General features: G+C 29.5%; 1 non-coding gene across 1 annotated transcript; it reads left to right on the top strand.

Moving 5' to 3' along the window:
* The first annotated feature begins 536 nt into the window (after nucleotides 1-536).
* On the top strand, nucleotides 537-643 carry LOC139879076 (small nucleolar RNA R71). The gene has a single exon (XR_011769928.1). It is a non-coding gene; the product is annotated as a small nucleolar RNA R71 (small nucleolar RNA).
* Nucleotides 644-9,892: the final 9,249 nt, after the last annotated feature.

Genomic DNA, 9,892 nt, shown 5'->3' with positions numbered 1-9,892 from the left:
GGTTTATCAAGATTATTATTTAGTCAATTATAGTTGAATATATTATGAAATGATTTGCATGTCATCAGTTTTTTTTATATAAAGCAAGTTTGTCTTTTAAAAACGAATGCAATGTTTGTAAAATGTATCATATAGAGGTCAAGTACCTCGCTATGTAACCAACTATTGTGAATCGTTTGTAATCGATATGGACTTTGTCCGGATGGATTAGGACGGATCCTTTCACACACTGCTCACAACTAATTCGTATTGAGTGTATATCCTTAGTCATTTTTTCCATTCGTCTCTCGACAGCATCTATCTTTGCGGAAATGGAATCTAAGTCATGGCTAGAATCGGCTCTAGCTGCTTTAGATGATCTAACGATATCTTTTTCTTGGTGCCACTCATGTGAGTGGGAAGCAGTGTTATCAATAATTTTATAAGCATCAGTTTCAGTTTTCTTCATAATAGAACCACCAGCTGCTATATCGATGTCTTTCCTTGTAGTGATGTCGCATCCTTGGTAGAATATTTGTACTATTTGACAGGTTTCTAAACCATGTTGCGGACATCCTCTTAATAACTTTTCAAATCTAGTCCATGCCTCATATAGAGTTTCATTTGGTTTCTGTGTGAACGTAACAATTTCTCCTTGAAGTCTTACGGCTTTAGATGCCGGAAAGAATTGTTTAAGAAATTTTTCAACTAAAACGTCCCATGTATCGATCGCCCCTTCAGGTAACGATTCCAACCAATCTTTGGCTTCTCCCTTTAAAGTCCAGGGAAATAACATGAGATATATCTGTTCATCCTTAACTTCTTGGATTTTAAATAGTGTGCAGATCCTATTAAAGGTACGAAGATGTTCATTTGGATCTTCCTTCGGCGCACCACTAAATTGGCATTGATTAGTTACCATGTGTAGAATTTGTCCTTTGATTTCATAATCTGGTGCATTAATGTCTGGATGAGTAATTGCATAACCTTGGCCAGTGCGTTTAGCTAGCATTCGGTCTTCCATACTTAGAGGTTCCAGATTCTCCATTATTGAATTTGTTGAATCTGAATCACTAGAGGATTCTGATTTAATGGTTCATTCCTCAACAATCTCTGTTTGAATGATTGGTGGTTACGGAGGAAAAATTAATGGTTCAGGATCTATGAATCGTCCCTGAATATTCTCCGGATTCTCAATTATGAGGTTGGGTTCAAAAAATGGATTATCGAAAATTTGAATTGGAGTACTTGGTCGACTGGATGACGATTCTAAAGGAAAATCAACGGCGACAATATTTGCTAGATGTCTTGATCGAGTTACAGGTGGTGAACGTACAAAAGGTGGTGAACGTCTTGCTTGGTGCATTCACTGAATATCCTATTAGTTTTTAAAAGGAAAGAAAAATTATATAAGTTATCCAATTAATAGACTTTTCTGATTTTGCCCACGTTTCGAATAGCCAAAAGATGCAGCAGAGGGGCAGGATTCATTTGGTCTCAATATAATTGAGTACTGTTTGGCTCCAATAACCCGGTCCACGTACAAATCCAACTATTACTACGAACCAGAAAATTTTGATGTCTATCAATTTAACCACTTAAAATAAATTTTCGTAATTTAAAGAAATTTAGAGAAGAAGTAGAAAAATTCTAAGTCCTAAAAACTAGAATGGCGAGAAATAAGAAAGAAAAAGAGCGCGTCGGAAAAGGTCGAAAAAGAAAAGGGTTGAAAAATAAAAGACGTTGAAAAATAAGAAAGAAAAAGAGTGACTATAAAACTTTAAAACACTCGACTAACCCAACCTTATTATTATTACTAACTTAAAATTAAAATTGAAAATTGAGATTACTAATTGGAGTGATAATTGATACATAGGTAAAAGGCATCGAAAAATAAAAATAAGAAAGTAGCGCGTCGAACGGCGTCGCAAAATTCTAAAGTACCTAAATCTTAGTCTAAGGTATAAGCACTTAAGGGATTTTACGGCAAGGCCTAAAAATCTAGAAATAAAAATAAGCTACGGCAAAAACTAAATTTAACACTAACTACGAACAATAAAAATACAAATATTACGATTAAATAATTAAAAAGAAACAAATATAAAAAGAAGCTAAAAATGATAAGATTACAATTTTTATAGAAATATTATTTTTATATTTATTTTATAAAAGCCTTAATTTTTATATATATTAAAACTAATTATAATTAATTATACTAATTAAATTATAACTTAAACTAATTAATATTAATTAAAAACTTAAACTAAATTATAATAATAATAAAACTAATTAGGGTTTAAATAATAATAATAATTAATTACTCCGTATTAAATGCGAAATTAGGTTTCTGGTTTGGCCTGCCAGGGTGGCTCCGCGAGTCGCGGTTGGCCCGGTTCAATATCTCCACAAGTCGCGGAGATTGCAGGTTCAAAAGAGACAGGTCAAGTTTCGACAGGTTCAACGTAATTATTTTTTTTTTCTATTTTTAATTTAATTAATATATTTATATAAATTTAATAAAACTTATATTTTAAAAACTAAAATAAAAATAAAGATACTTATAATTTTATAAATAAAAATCTTAAAAATAAATTTATAAATATTTTTTTTTCAGTTTTTGATTTTTTATATATTTTTTTTATATTTAAAAAGTATATATTTTACAAAAACTAATTAAAACTTAATAAGAATTTTTTTTTTTTTATGTGGCGTTTCGCTTCGGCGTTCTCCGGCAGCGGCGCCAAAAATACTTGATGTTATGCGAGGTGTATATAAAATAGCTTTATTTTTACAACTAAATACTATTAAATACGATACAATTTTACACAAGATATTTATTTATTTATAGAATGGATATACTTAAACCTTGCTACAACACTTATAGGCAGTGTACCTAATCGTACAGTAGTGTAGTTTTTAGTAAGTCCGGTTCGTTCCACATGGAATCTTTTAAACAAAGCTTAACGCTATATTAGTTTTAATTTATAAAAAAATACAAATATATATAAGTAATATTATTATTAAAAAGGGGGGTTTTTACCGTTTAATGACAGGTTTGTCGATTTTTAAAACTTTAGTCGCAGTTAAAACCTAATGTAAAATATTAAATAAATATAACTTAATTTAAAGCGTAAAGTAAATAACGATAATGAAATTGCGATAAATAAAAGTGCGATAAAATAAACTTGCGATAATTAAAAAGTACGATAATTAAAAGTGCAATTAAATATGAAAATAAAGGAATTATGCTTATTTAAACTTCCGTAATCATGATGTTTGACGTGTTGATTTTAGTTTTATGCCCATGGGTTAATTGCCCTTTGTCCTGGATTATTTAATATGTCCGTCTGGTTTTTGTCCATAACAGTCCATCGGTCATAAATTTAAGGTGCAAGTGTCCTCGTCAAATTATCCTTATACCCGAAGTCAAATATTCCAACTAATTGAGGACTTAAACTGTAACAAGGTTTTATTACTTTGTTATCAATTATGTCAAGTGTCCTTGTACATAATTTCACCCATGTTTTAATAATTCCATAGACTATTAATTCATTCCCGTGTCCGGTTAAATGAACGATTATTCGTACATATAAATATCCCGCCCATCGTGTCCGATCGAGTGTATATGGTTATTTATAGGGACGTCCAATTACAAATCTTTATATTAAAATTAACAAACTATCATTTAGTTAAACAAATATAAAGCCCATTAATAGCTCATAGTCTAATTTCCACAAGTGTCGTTCTTTTGTCCAAATCCCAATTATGGTACAAAGCCCAATTACCCAATTTTAGTATTTAGCCCAACATCATGATTACTTCGATTTAAATAAGCATAATAATAACTTAGCTACGAGATATTAATGTAAAAAGGTTGAACATAACTTACAATGATTAAAAATAGCGTAGCGTTACACGAACAGAATTTCGACTTACACCCTTACAACATTCGCTAACATACCCTTATTATTAGGATTTAAAATTAAAATTAAAATTAAAATTATAATATATATATATATATACGTTTTTTAGAGATAGATAGAATTAGGATATATAAAACTCGTCGAATTCGCTGCCTTTTATAGACATTCTGGGACCTGGTTTCTCCGCGAGTCGCGGTACTCTAACCCTTCAAACTCCGCAAGTCGCGGAGTTTGCTTTTACAGCTCATCCCTTTTTGGATATTCTTTGCCGACGTTTTATTATATAAATATAATATATATATAATTTATATAATTAATTATATATTATATTATATTTATATACATAATTAATTTGTAAATTTCGCTCTGTTGCGTCGTGCGTTGAGAGTTAACTCATGTCCCGATTCTGGATTTTCGAACGACCTTTCGTACTATTTTATATCGTGTACTTTACGTTTTGCGTCTTGTACTCTTGTCATTTTTAGACGTTTCTCATCAATAATTTGAACCTTTTTGATTGTATCTTGTACTTTTTAGCTTTTTGGACCTTTGCATCTTCAATTCGTCGAATCTGCCTTTTGTCTTCACCTTTTAATATTTAAACGAATATCACTTGTAAATAGAACAATTGCAACTAAAATCTTGTCTTTCTTGAGGAATAATGCTATGAAATATGTGTTCATTTTTAGCATTATCAAAAATACAAAAGGTGAGTTTCATTTACTCCCTTTTTAAATGCTTTTGCAATATATATTTTTGGGACTGAGAATACATGCGCTGTTTTATAAATGTTTTAAAAATAGACACAAGTAAATGAAACTACATTCTATGGCTGGATTATTAAACCGAATATGCCCCTTTTTAGTCTGATAATCTAAGAATTAGGGAACAGACACCCTAATTGACGCGAATCCTAAAGATAGATCTATTGGGCCCAACGAGCCCCATCCAAAGTACCGGATGCTTTAGTATTTCGAATTCAATCATGTCCGAAGGGAGTCCCGCAATGATAGGGGATATTCTATATGCATCTTGTTAAGGTCGGTTACCAGGTGTTCACCATATGAATGATTTTTGTCTCTATGCATGGGACGTATATTTATGAGAACTGGAAATAAAATTCTGGTGGTCTATTAAAATGATGAAAATGAATGATTATGATAAACTAATGAACTCACCAACCTTTTTGTTGACAATTTAAAGCATGTTTATTCTCAGGTATTAAAGAAATCTTCCGCTGTGCATTTGCTCATTTTAGAGATATTACTTGGAGTCATTTATGAAATATTTCAAAAGACGTTGCATTCGAGTCATCGAGTTCATCAAGATTATTACTAAGTCAATTATAGTTGGATATATTATGAAATGGTATGCATGCCATCAACTTTCAATGTAATGAAAGTTTGTCTTTTAAAAACGAATGCAATGTTTGTAAAGTTGTATCATATAGAGGTCAAGTACCTCGCGATGTAACCAACTATTGTGAATCATTTGTAATCGATATGGACTTCGTCCGGATGGATTAGGACGGGTCACTTCAGTTGGTATCAGAGCTGGTATAACGCCGTCCATGTATGGCGGGTTAGTCGTAAAGGAGGTTCTCACAGTGTTACCTGTGACGAAGCATTGGCTCTTACTCCTTGCGATCCCTTACGAAGGTTGGCAGTAGCCGAGAGGCAGGCCCTAAAATCAGTATCTGAGGTGTGATGACCCGGGAATTTCCGACCAAATTTAAACTTAATCTTTATATATTTCCGACACGATAAGCAAAGTCTGTAATGTTGAGTCACAAATATTTCGAATTGTTTTATATATTCGTTTGACTTTAGACCATTCTCGACGATTCACGAACAACTATTTACAAATAGATAACATATATTTATATATTTAAATAGGTATTTATAATTTGAAATATAATTTAAAATATTATATAGTATGATTATTAGAGTTTATATTGTAAAATAAATAAAGTAAAATGCGATTAATGGAAACTATAAAATATATAGATATAGGTATAAATATGTAAATAAATGTTACTTGTAAATATATAAAGTTATATAAATTCTATTTGTTTAAAAATATATAATATAATTGTTTTAGTATTTAATTTTGCTATTTAAAAATTGTTTATATATAGAAAGGGAATATAAATGATTTCGAGCTTAATTAGTAAATGTCAGTAATATTTGGTTAACATTTTGATAGCGTTCATATAGATCTAATATAAGTTTATGTGAGAATAAAATAAAAGCTGAACTGTAATTTGATTTCGAAGATTTTAGATTGGTTAAAAGAATTTTTACCTTTTTAAATTTAAATATTTGTACTCCGTACATATAAATCGGAACAGAAACCAAATAATTTTCGAACCTTTTTGGTCAGGTTTCTAACAGGTATTGAGTGAAATAATTAATTATGTTTAATCTAAAAATTGGGATTTTTTTTTAACACTTTTATATGTTAACTGTTTAGCAATGGACACGATATACCTATCCTCAATCAATTGTCGGCAGAAGAAAAACCTTGTGCATACTAATCATCCACTTGTTAATATTTTATTATTTAATTATTATTATTATTAATATTAAATATTATATAATACATAATATATATTTATAGATATGTAATATATGTATCTGTATATCATAAGAGAGGGAGAGAGACATCGCAGCCACTACCTCGCCACCTCACCTACGTCGCTGAAACCACCTGTCTGCCGGTCATCATAACCGCCGGCCAACACCACCACTTTTGTTTTGTTGTTCGACTACCCCACAGCACCACCGCCACCTTTCATCCATGAACCCACTATCGAAACCCACCACAACCACGGCTTCCTAGTTATCAACTCACCACCTTCGGACCACCATTGTTGAGCTACTGTTTTGCTGCTACTATTTGAACGAGGTTAGAAGAAGAAGACGATGAACAGTAGTTTAAGATGAGTGTGATGATGAGCTGTTAAGAAGATAATAGTAACGACGGTGAAGATGAGGTGATGATGTTGTCACGATGATGAACACAGAAATGAAGAATGATCATGATGATGGTTACGGTGAAGAGGATGATCATGATAACGTGATGTTAGATGATGTTAATTATGGTAAATGATGGTGATATTTATGTTACGTGATGGTATGATGATCATTCGGTGATGATGATGGTGATTCGCGATATAAAGAAGATGATGAGATGAATGATACATAAGGACGGCGATGGTGTATGAGATGATGATGATGATGCCGAGAGACGATGATGATGATGCCGAGAGACGATGATGATGATGCCGAGAGATGATGATGATGATACCGAGATATGATGATGATGATGATGATGCCATGGTGTATGTGTTGATAATGATAATGAAACATGAAAATGATAATGATAATGGTATACCTTTTATCATTATTATTATTATGATTATTATTATTATTTTATCATAACTATTATTAAATTTTTTTCTATTTTATTATTTTATGATTATGATTTGAGTATGATGATGACGATAATGAAGATCATGATGATCATGGACGATGGTGATGATGAATGACGATTATGCTCGATGACATTTAGGAGGGTATAACTCTCATTATCAAATTTTATTATTGTTTATTGTTGTTATTATTATTCCTATTAATTTTCTTATTGTTATTATTAAGATTATTATTAATTGTGTTATTATTAGTGTTATAAGTATTATTATTTAGTATTATTATTGTTAGTATCATGATAAGAGTTATTGTAAGGATTATAATTATATATACATATAAATTATGAATTACGAATACAAATATGAAAATGAGTAAAATTATAATTAAGTCATGATCCAAATTAGATATTATCACTAATATTATTATTAGAAGTATTATTATTAGTAAAATCATTATTAATATCATTATTAGTAAGAGTATTATGATATTAGACATTATAGTTATTATTATTACTAATATTGTTATGTTATTATTATTTTTATTACTAAAAATATTAAAAATTATCATTTCAGTAAAGTTATCATTATTATTATTATTATTATCAATATTATTCAAGGTATTATTTAATTTATCATTTTTCTATCATTATTATTAAAAGTATCATTTTTATTATTATTATTTATCATAACTATAATTATTATTAAAGACATTAGTATTAACATTAAGATTATTATTATTTTTTTTACTACAAATATTATTATAAGTATTATTATTACCATTTAGGATTAGTATTAAGTATTATTATCAAAAATTATTATTTTCATTACCATTACTATTAAATTATCCATTTTATTAAAAACTACTGTTATTATCATTATTATAAGATTTATTATAAAAACTATCGTTAATATTATCATCAATAGAATTATTAATACTATTGTCATTATTATTAATATTAGTATTATCATTAATGCTATCCATTCAAATATTATATTGAAGTATTAAAATACTGTTTAAACAAACAAATGATATATATATATATATATATATATATATATATATATATATATATATATATATATATATATATATATATATATATATATATATATATATATATATACTAATTATATATAACATAATAGAAGTTAATATCTTTACTTTATAAAATGAATATAAGTTATTGATATAAAAACAATTTCACTAATAATAATATTTAAATTTGTCCGATTACGAATATACTTTTTAATATATATACAAATGATATAGGTTCGTGAATCCGAGGCCAACCCTGCATTGTTCAGTTGTTCAAAATAGTCATATGTATTTTTACTACAAAATACATTATGTGAGTTTCATTAATCCCTTTTTAAATGCTTTTGCAATATATATTTTTGGGACTGAGAATACATGAGCTGTTTTTATAATTGTTTTACGAAATAGACACAAGTAATTAAAACTACATTCTATGGTTGGATTATCTAATCGAATATGCCCTTTTTATTAAGTCTGGTAATCTAAGAATTAGGGAACAGACACCCTAATTGACGCGAATCCTAAAGATAGATCTATCGGGCCCAACAAGCCTCATCCAAAGTACCGGATGCTTTAGTACTTCGAAATTTATATCATGTCCGAAGGAGGATCCCGGAATGATGGGGATATTCTTATATGCATATTGTGAATGTCGGTTACCAGGTGTTCAATCCATATGAATGATATTTTTGTCTCTATGCATGGGACGTATGTTTATGAGAAATGGAAATATGAAATCTTGTGGTCTATTAAAATTATGAAATGATTATTTATATTAAACTAATGAACTCACCAACCTTTTGGTTGACACTTTAAAGCATGTTTATTCTCAGGTACGAAAAAGATCTTCCGCTGTGCATTTGCTCATTTTAGAGATATTACTTGGAGTCATTCATGACATATTTCAAAAGACGTTGCATTCGATTCGTCGCGTTCATCAAAATTATTATTAAGTCAATTATCGTTAGATATATTATAAAATGATATGCACGCCGTCAATTTTCGATGTAATGAAAGATTGTCTTTTCAAAAACGAATGCAATGTTTGTAAAAGGTATCATATAGAGGTCAAGTACCTCGCGATGTAATCAACTGTTATGAATCGTTTATAATCGATATGGACTTCGTCCGGATGGATTAGGACGGGTCTTCACAGTTGGTATCAGAGCGGAGGTCTTAGTGAACCATGAAATGTCCCGTTCTTATTGACTAAAAACGTTCCATATTAATTGATTTCGTTGCGAGGTTTTGACCTCTATATGAGACGTTTTTCAAAGACTGCATTCATTTTTAAAACAAACCATAACCTTTATTTCATAGATAAAGGTTTTAAAAAGCTTTACGTAGATTATCAAATAATGATAATCTAAAATATCCTGTTTACACACGACCATTACATAATGGTTTACAATACAAATATGTTACAACAAAATAAGTTTCTTGAATGCAGTTTTTACACAATATCATACAAGCATGGACTCCAAATCTCGTCCTTATTTAAGTATGCGACAGCGGAAGCTCTTA

This window comes from Rutidosis leptorrhynchoides, chromosome 11 (assembly GCF_046630445.1).
Source record: "Rutidosis leptorrhynchoides isolate AG116_Rl617_1_P2 chromosome 11, CSIRO_AGI_Rlap_v1, whole genome shotgun sequence".
NCBI classification, from domain to species: Eukaryota; Viridiplantae; Streptophyta; class Magnoliopsida; order Asterales; family Asteraceae; genus Rutidosis; species Rutidosis leptorrhynchoides.
Note: the sequence above shows the minus strand (reverse complement) of the source record. Positions and strands in the feature narration are given on the sequence as shown.